The 10,023-nt window shown below is 42.9% G+C and overlaps 1 protein-coding gene across 2 annotated transcripts in view; it reads right to left on the bottom strand.

Annotated features, from left to right (window-relative positions):
* Positions 1-7,652: 7,652 nt before the first annotated feature.
* LOC131369627 (gamma-aminobutyric acid receptor subunit beta-2) overlaps positions 7,653-10,023 on the bottom strand; it is a 67,774-nt gene continuing 65,403 nt past the window's right edge. For both annotated transcript variants that reach the window (XM_058416495.1, XM_058416496.1), the window contains one exon: positions 7,653-10,023. This exon is cut by the window's right edge and continues 972 nt beyond it. The gene's annotated coding sequence lies outside the window, so the exon portion shown is untranslated.

Genomic DNA, 10,023 nt, shown 5'->3' with positions numbered 1-10,023 from the left:
TGTGTGTGTGTGTGTAAGGAGTCTCCAGTGTCAGTGCTGTGTATCAGTGTGTGTGTGTGTGTGTGTGTGTGTGTGTGTGTAAGGAGTCTCCAGTGTCAGTGCTGTGTATCAGTGTGTGTGTGTGTGTGTGTGTGTGTGTGTGTAAGGAGTCTCCAGTGTCAGTGCTGTGTATCAGTGTGTGTGTGTGTGTGTGTGTGTGTGTAAGGAGTCTCCAGTGTCAGTGCTGTGTATCAGTGTGTGTGTGTGTGTGTGTGTGTGTGTGTAAGGAGTCTCCAGTGTCAGTGCTGTGTATCAGTGTGTGTGTGTGTGTGTGTGTGTGTGTGTAAGGAGTCTCCAGTGTCAGTGCTGTGTATCAGTGTGTGTGTGTGTGTGTGTGTGTGTGTAAGGAGTCTCCAGTGTCAGTGCTGTGTATCAGTGTGTGTGTGTGTGTGTGTGTGTGTGTGTGTGTGTAAGGAGTCTCCAGTGTCAGTGCTGTGTATCAGTGTGTGTGTGTGTGTGTGTGTGTAAGGAGTCTCCAGTGTCAGTGCTGTGTATCAGTGTGTGTGTGTGTGTGTGTGTGTGTGTAAGGAGTCTCCAGTGTCAGTGCTGTGTATCAGTGTGTGTGTGTGTGTGTGTGTGTGTGTAAGGAGTCTCCAGTGTCAGTGCTGTGTATCAGTGTGTGTGTGTGTGTGTGTGTGTGTAAGGAGTCTCCAGTGTCAGTGCTGTGTATCAGTGTGTGTGTGTGTGTGTGTGTGTGTGTAAGGAGTCTCCAGTGTCAGTGCTGTGTATCAGTGTGTGTGTGTGTGTGTGTGTGTGTGTGTGTGTAAGGAGTCTCCAGGGTCAGTGCTGTGTATCAGTGTGTGTGTGTGTGTGTGTGTGTGTGTGTGTAAGGAGTCTCCAGTGTCAGTGCTGTGTATCAGTGTGTGTGTGTGTGTGTGTGTGTAAGGAGTCTCCAGTGTCAGTGCTGTGTATCAGTGTGTGTGTGTGTGTGTGTGTGTGTGTGGAAGGAGTCTCCAGTGTCAGTGCTGTGTATCAGTGTGTGTGTGTGTGTGTGTGTGTGTGTAAGGAGTCTCCAGTGTCAGTGCTGTGTATCAGTGTGTGTGTGTGTGTGTAAGGAGTCTCCAGGGTCAGTGCTGTGTATCAGTGTATGTGTGTGTGTGTGTGTGTGTAAGGAGTCTCCAGTGTCAGTGCTGTGTATCAGTGTGTGTGTGTGTGTGTGTGTGTGTGTGTAAGGAGTCTCCAGTGTCAGTGCTGTGTATCAGTGTGTGTGTGTGTGTGTGTGTGTGTGTAAGGAGTCTCCAGTGTCAGTGCTGTGTATCAGTGTGTGTGTGTGTGTGTGTGTGTGTGTGGAAGGAGTCTCCAGTGTCAGTGCTGTGTATCAGTGTGTGTGTGTGTGTGTGGAAGGAGTCTCCAGTGTCAGTGCTGTGTATCAGTGTGTGTGTGTGTGTGTGTAAGGAGTCTCCAGGGTCAGTGCTGTGTATCAGTGTATGTGTGTGTGTGTGTGTGTAAGGAGTCTCCAGTGTCAGTGCTGTGTATCAGTGTGTGTGTGTGTGTGTGTGTGTGTGTAAGGAGTCTCCAGTGTCAGTGCTGTGTATCAGTGTGTGTGTGTGTGTGTAAGGAGTCTCCAGGGTCAGTGCTGTGTATCAGTGTATGTGTGTGTGTGTGTGTGTAAGGAGTCTCCAGTGTCAGTGCTGTGTATCAGTGTGTGTGTGTGTGTGTGTGTGTGTGTAAGGAGTCTCCAGTGTCAGTGCTGTGTATCAGTGTGTGTGTGTGTGTGTGTGTAAGGAGTCTCCAGTGTCAGTGCTGTGTATCAGTGTGTGTGTGTGTGTGTGTGTGTGTGTGTGTGTAAGGAGTCTCCAGGGTCAGTGCTGTGTATCAGTGTGTGTGTGTGTGTGTAAGGAGTCTCCAGTGTCAGTGCTGTGTATCAGTGTGTGTGTGTGTGTGTGTGTGTGTAAGGAGTCTCCAGTGTCAGTGCTGTGTATCAGTGTGTGTGTGTGTGTGTGTGTGTGTAAGGAGTCTCCAGTGTCAGTGCTGTGTATCAGTGTGTGTGTGTGTGTGTGTGTATCAGTCAGAGGTGAAGCTGGAACTTGAAGTTTTCCCCATCTACAGGACAGAGGAGTTTACACTTCTTTGCAAGTTGGTCATTCAGTCGGTCAGTCAGTCAGTCATGCAGTCAGTTGGTCAGTCAGTCAGTTGGTCATTCATTCAGTCAGTCAGTCAGTTGATCAGTCAGTCAGTCAGTCAGTTGGTCAGTCAGTCAGTTGGTCATTCATTCAGTCAGTCAGTTGATCAGTCAGTCAGTCAGTCAGTCAGTTGGTCAGTCAGTCAGTTGGTCATTCATTCAGTCAGTCAGTCAGTCAATTGGTCAGTCAGTCAGTCAGTCATTCATTCAGTCAGTCAGTTGGTCATTTATTCAGTCATTCATTCAGTCAGTCAGTCATTCAGTCAGTCAGTTATTCAGTCAGTCAGTCAGTTGGTCATTCATTCAGTCAATCGGTCAGTCAGTCAGTCAGTCAGTCAGTCATTCATTCAGTCAGTCAGTTGGTCATTTATTCAGTCATTCATTCAGTCAGTCAGTCATTCAGTCAGTCAGTTGGTCATTTATTCAGTCAGTCAGTCAGTTGGTCATTCATTCAGTCAATCGGTCAGTCAGTCAGTCAGTCATTCAGTCAGTCAGTCGGTTGGTCATTCATTCAGTCAGTCATTCATTCAGTCAATTGGTCATTCATTCATTCATTCATTCAGTCAGTCAGTCAGTCAGTCTGTCATTCAGTCATTCAGTTGGTCATTCATTCAGTCAGTCAGTCAATCGGTCAGTCATTCATTCATTCAGTCGGTCAGTCAGTCAGTCATTCATTCAGTCAATCGGACAATCAGTCAGTCGGTCAGTCACTCAGTCAGTCATTCAGTCAGTCAGTTGGTCATTTATTCAGTCAGTCAGTTAGCTGGTCATTCATTCAGTCATTCAGTTGATCGGTCAGTCAGTCAGCTGGTCATTCATTCAGTCATTCAGTTGATCGGTCAGTCAGTCAGTTGGTCATTCATTCAGTCAATCGGTCAGTCAGTCAATCAGTCAGTCAGTCAGTCAATTGGTCAGTCAGTCAGTCAGTCAGTTGGTCATTCATTCAATCAGTCAGTCAGTCATTCAGTCATTCAGTCAGTCAGTCAGTCAGTCAGTTGGTCATTCATTCAATCAGTCAGTCAGTCATTCAATCAGTCAGTCAGTCATTCAATCAGTCAGTCAGTCAGTCATTCAGTCAGTCATTCAGTCAGTCAGTCAGTCAGTCAGTCAGTCAGTTGGTCATTCAGTCAGTCAGTCATTCAGTCAGTCAGTTGGTCATTCATTCAATCAGTCAGTCAGTCATTCAATCAGTCAGTCAGTCATTCAGTCAGTCAGTCAGTCATTCAATCAGTCAGTCAGTCAGTCATTCAGTCAGTCATTCAGTCAGTCAGTCAGTCAGTCAGTCAGTTGGTCATTCAGTCAGTCAGTCATTCAGTCAGTCAGTTGGTCATTCATTCAATCAGTCAGTCAGTCATTCAATCAGTCAGTCAGTCAGTCATTCAGTCAGTCAGTCAGTCAGTCAGTCATTAACTCTAATTTAATGCAGTAAATGATCTTGTATCAGATGAATTTTATCAGCATTGTTGCTGTTGATTTTTTCCTCAGTCTATCAGACCACATTAACATGTCACACCACACAGATGTAAACAAACTCGTCTCGCCCTGCACGTTGCTTTAAAATCACCACCGCGTCTGTCGTCACGCCAGATTAACGCGTAATTCTGTGACATTTGTGCGCAGCGAGGACGCACACACTCCCCTCAGGACACCGGTAAACATGCCCAGCCATGACATCACCATCTTCACACACACACACACACACACACACATGGAAGAGCTGTGGCACGTGCGGTGCCAGGAAACGCTGCGAGCTCAGCGGGAATTTCATCAGCGCTGATTGGATACGGAAGATAAGGCTGCCAGCAGCAGATGTGAAGCCGTGGATCGGAATGAAAAAAGGAGAAGTCACACGTTCTGTCTCAGTACCATAATGAATCAAAGGCTTAATTTAATTTCAATTCGGGTTCTACACGGAACATCAGAACACAAACATAGGGGTTATGTGGGAGGATTTTATTTTATTTTTTTATTTTAATCTGGGGCCCATTGGGTAATCTGGGATTTTATTTAGCAAGCTGGGAGCTAGCATGCTAACAGCTAATCTGCTGGCTAGTCCATCAAATCAGATCTCTAGCACTGCTAAAGTGTCTGGTGTGTTTTATGAATAATTGCATGGCGAGATAAGATTGAGATTTTCTTGTTTATTCATCACTTAATGCTTTAAAAAACTTCTTAAATAACTTGCATATCAAAATATATTTAAAAAAACTCTTTCACTGTGTTCATATTTTCCTGCTTAAAACAAACAGAGAAGTTCCTAGTTCCTGTATGCATGTGGAGAGTAGAGACTGGAGATCAGAGTGTGGAGATTGATGATTGGAGATTGAAGTGTGGAGATCAGATCATAGAGATTAGAGTGTGGAGATTGGAGTATGGAGATTGGAGTGTGGAGACTGGAGTGTAGATATTGGAGTGTAGAGATTGGAGTGTGGAGATTGGAGTGTGGAGATTGGAGAGTGGAGATTGGAGAGTGGAGTGTAGAGATTCGAGAGTGGAGACTGGAGTGTAGAGATTGGAGTGTGGAGATTGGAGTGTAGAGATTGGAGTGTAGAGATTGGAGTGTGGAGATTGGAGTGTGGAGATTGGAGAGTGGAGATTGGAGAGTGGAGTGTAGAGATTCGAGAGTGGAGACTGGAGTGTAGAGATTGGAGTGTGGAGATTGGAGTGTGGAGACTGGAGTGTAGATATTGGAGTGTAGATATTGGAGTGTAGAGATTGGAGTGTAGAGATTGGAGTGTGGAGATTGGAGTGTAGAGATTGGAGTGTAGAGATTGGAGTGTGGAGATTGGAGTGTGGAGATTGGAGAGTGGAGTGTAGAGATTCGAGATTGGAGTATGGAGTGTAGAGATTGGAGTGTAGAGATTGGAGTGTAGAGATTGGAGAGTGGAGATTGGAGATTGGAGTATGGAGATTGGAGATTGGAGACTGGAGATTGGAGTATGGAGATGAGAGAATGGAGATTGGAGAGTGGAGTATGGAGATTGGAGTATGGAGATTGGAGAGTGGAGATTGGAGATTGGAGAGTGGAGATTAGAGTGTAGAGATTAGAGACTGGAGTGTGGAGATTGGAGTGTGGAAATTGGAGTGTAGAGATTAGAGACTGGAGTGTGGAGATTGGAGTTTGGAGATTGGAGTGTGGAAATTGGAGTGTAGAGATTGGAGTGTGGAGATTGGAGTGTGGAGATTGGAGTGTAGAGATTAGAGACTGGAGTGTGGAGATTGGAGTGTAGAGATTGGAGTGTAGAGATTGGAGTGTGGAAATTGGAGTGTAGAGATTAGAGACTGGAGTGTGGAGATTGGAGTTTGGAGATTGGACAGACTACAAGCTACAGGATTCAGAAGCTTCTAGACAGAAAAGTGTATAAAAGATATCTAACTCAATAATCTGAAGCTCAGTGTTATTGTGGTGTCCAGGGAGTAGCCACGGGTCAGCTCTCTACTCCGGCTCTTATTTTGTTAATATTGGAGGTACTTTATTAATCTAGGAGCTAAATGTCCACTCTGTGGTTCAGTGCTGTAATACGGAGCTAACGTGATGATCTGAGGCTCTACTCTGACAGCTGATCTCGGAGACAATTCACTAATCCCAGAGCTAACGCAGTAATCTATGGCGCAAAGCAGTATTATGGGAGCTAACGGTGTAATCGTACCTCAGAGCTAACGCTGTCATCTGGAAGCTAATCTCGTAAAACTCCAAATAGAATCGATTTGCTGTGAAGACAGGTTTAGTGCCTGAAGATGATTCAGTGTTCAATTCGTTAGCTTAGCACTGGACACGAGTATAGCACTGTGTTTTTAAATACGGTTTATACAGAAAGCTCATCACCAGCTGTTCCTAAACTCTTCTCATGGAAACATTCTTCTGGTTTTTGGAAACATGGTCTCTCTGTTCAGAACTGGAGTGACCCGACACCTTCAATAAAACCACACACACAGCTGGAGAGCATTTCCTGTGGAGAAGCAGCCGGCTCTCTCTCTCTCTCACACACACACACTCACACACACACGCACACACTTCCTGTTGTCTCTTAGGTTACAGCAGCTGGAAACAGTCTAAACCCTCAAACTCTCTTTTCTATCTTTTTGCGAGGAATCATTTCAGCTAGCTGTTTGCTAACAGTTGATGCTGAAAGCATGCTCCGTGTCACACAAGTGTCCAGAAGATGAACTGCTTCTGCTCGTCGTGGTGAATTCACACGAGGGTCGACGCAGGAGTCAGTTCACACCAACGACAAGAACCTAACCCAAGAGTTTGAAGAACAACGGCGGCGGTGCTAGCGCTAAACTTCTCCACAGTCACTCTGAGGGGGTGGGGGAGGGGTGAACAGACGTGTGCTGCCTGGTGAGTGTGTAGCGTGTTTCTCTAGTGAGGATCAGTGATGAGCAAATCGTCCACTTCATCACGACTGCATGCTGAGCCGAGACAACGACAACACTGACACCGGCGTCGTAGCCAATGACTCAGTGGAGAACAAAAAGCACTAGCGCTCTGTATTTCTGCACACGCCGATTAGCATAACACCATTTTCTTCACCTCGTTGTGTGTGTCTGTGTGTGTGAGTGTGTGAGGGGGGCAACAAATAGCCTTGTTTTTTTTTTTTCAAGCAACTTGGGTCACACACACACACACATCCAGCTAAAATAATGAAAAACTCCATTAACCCTAACATTAATTCATAAATTAGCATAATTTACAACTTTCAGCTACAACGCTAAGCTGTGTAAAAACATTTACCACTTTAATGTGTGTGTGTGTGTGTGTGTGTGTGTGTGTGTGTGTAAATGCCATAAACGATGTGTCACGTGATCTCAGTGTTTTACTCCTTCAACACTTTTTTTCCTATAAAAGAAGGTCGACGTCTCGATCAGGTTTGGAGACGAGCTTCATTATCACAATGTTTCATTTTTAAACCTGTGATTAACTCCTCCTGTTCACACACACACACACACACACACACACACACCACATGCTAACGGAGGAACAGATTTGGAGCTCATGTGGGAATTTCAGCAGTGTTTATCACTGATTTATTCTCAGCTTCATTTTTTAGAACTCACTGTGCCAGTGGGTGTGGCCTAATATTCTAATGAGCTCACCTGAAGCCACTTGAGCACTTTAAATCACTGTACTGTTCATACATGAGAGTGATGTGTATGTTATTTTATAGTCTCACATTGAATTCTAGCACAGTGGTGTGTGTTCTGGTCCTGGTGTACGGAGGAGTGAGGAAGGAAGGAAGGAAGGAAGGAAGGACGGAAGGAAGGAAGGAAGGAAGGAAGGAAAGAAAGAAAGAAAGAAAGAAAGGAAAGAAGTAAGGAAGGAAGAAAGAAAGAAAGAAAGAAAGAAAGAAAGAAAGAAAGAAAGAAAGAAAATTCTCTTTGCTCCATGACTCCGCCCCCAAACTCCATCATTCATGTCTATCTCGTTCCTCTAGAACTTCCTATCACATGTTCACATGTTGTTGTTTAGTAAACAGCAGAGTACACAGTATTTGAAGTGGATTATTTTATTGTCAGAGTTCATACGCTTTTCAGTAAAGTCATAAAATCAGCAGCACAAAGCAATCAGAACATTCTCTCTCGGCAAAAAGGGCTCTCGTGTTGTTGTTTTTTTTCTCGAGATATTTACATTATTGGTCAGTCCGTTTTGCCGTGGTCCATGCCGTTACTGTAAAGTATAAAACATTAGAAAGTGTAAGTGTATGTACAGGATGGGCTTTTAGCGTGACGTCATATTTACAGCGCTGACGTTCCCAAGAAGCCCTGATTGCTCTCGTACTCTGGCTAATAACACGGTCAACACAAAGACGCTTCATTAGCAGTGAAGGTTTATCGACCGTCAGAACGATGAAGAGTAACGCAGTGGAAATAAAGAAACCAGGGTGAAATGATCCAGACGTTTCACCGGACAACACACACATGCTAACGTCCACAGACCTCCTGTTTAATCGCCCTGCTTTGATTTACCTCTATAAACAAATAAACGATACAGCAGCTGCTAATGAAGCCTTCCGCTGTCAGGATATTAGCTAGCTAGCTTAGTGTCTAATAAATACTACTTATGACAGTGTGCTAAACTTTTCAAATCGCTAATAAATATTAAATATATAACTGAAATATGCTTTAAAGTCATCAGTGTGGAGCAGTGCAGGACACATGATTATTATTATGATGAAGACCATGATGATGATGATGATGATGATGATGATGAGAAGTGAAATTAATTACTACAACTACACAAACTACACAGCTAGAAGCCTGCTCTGATTATAGAGTAAATGTTTAGGAAGCACTTCTGGCTAAACGTTACCATGGAAACCATTTCAGACTAAACTCAATGTCAGAAAGGACTTCGGACTGAATGTAACCATAGCGACCACTAATTTAGGACTAAACGTTTCCATGGAAACTGCATCTGCCTACATGTAACATGGACAATGAGTTCTGATTGTAGTTACCATGGAAACATCTTTAGTCAGTTAAATGAATTCTGCCTAAATGTATCTCTGGCTGAAGGTATCCATGGAAACAATTACAGATTCAGTGTAACCACGGAAACAACTACAGACTAAATGTAACCATGGAACTGCATTGAATGCAACAGCAGAAACAACTCCAGACTAAAGGTTACCATGGTGACGACTTCTATTTAAATGTATCCATGGAAAGTAAATAAAATGAGAAAGCGTTGGCTTTGAGACACGTATAAAAGCACGGGAAGTGATCCGGAAACATCACGTGTTTCAGCTTCCACAGGGTTTATAACTCGCTATAGATCAGGAGCGCTTTTATTAGAGGCTTATGGGGCGTTATTAGAGTAAAAAACAAACAAAACGAAACAAAACCTGCTTATAGAAAGTGCAGATGTATGTGTTCAGGAATAAAAGCGTGACAGAGAGCATTATTAACCTCTTCTCTTCTCCTCACGCCACTCAATGTTGTGCTTCATCATTTACAGGCATTTAGTCTGAAGGTTAAAGAGAAAGATCTTTACATCCTCCTGCGTAAGAAGAAAAGATTGAAGAGAAAATTCAAGTTTCCTGAAAAACCGAAACCGCACACGCTGCAGTGTCTCCACTTCTGCAGTGTCTCCGCCTCCGCAGTGTCTCCACCTCCGACTCGCTCGGGCTTTTAACTCACATCTTTATAAAGAAACAGATCATTCCCTATGTAAACACACGCATATATGCTCAATAATAATAATAATAATAATAATAATAATAATACTGGATTCAGATACATATAACAATCCTATACAACATTTATTTACAAAATATAGAACAAAAAAAGGAGAAATTTCATTGGATTTTTTCTCACTGACTCCTTAACTGCTGGCTGGGTTTCGTTATTTTAAAGAATTGAAAGAAATTCTCACACTGTCTGTGTATAATCTGAATTTTTTTAAACACTGAATTTTACAAAATTTCATTGAGGAGTTAAAAAGTCTTTAATTCAGTTTTTTAACGAAGCTGAGGAACAGCAGCTCGGTTTCTGTAGTCAACTTCCTTTATCTGTTTATTAATAAATTATTAAATATCAAAACTAACAAATGTAAAAAAAAAACAAAAGCTTCATTACATCATTTACATTTTACTAAATAAAAAAAAAAAAGAAGAATAAAAAAATCGATTAATATCTGGTCAGCAGTTTCACTGAATATTCTCATAAAAAGGATGTAAAATTGAGTCGTAGTCACAAATTTTATAATAAGTAAATAAATAGATAGATAAATGTAAACATGTAGAGCCTCTGTATCATGTGGAAGTGTAGTTCTGTTAGCCAGCAATTAAGGAATGATGAAAGACTAACTAGCATTCCAGTTTATAGTTTAAGGTATTAAAATATGGTCTGTGTTCCAGTAT

Source organism: Hemibagrus wyckioides, linkage group LG18 (assembly GCF_019097595.1).
Source record: "Hemibagrus wyckioides isolate EC202008001 linkage group LG18, SWU_Hwy_1.0, whole genome shotgun sequence".
Lineage (NCBI taxonomy): Eukaryota > Metazoa > Chordata > Actinopteri > Siluriformes > Bagridae > Hemibagrus > Hemibagrus wyckioides.
This window is presented reverse-complemented; position numbering and strand designations above follow the sequence as displayed.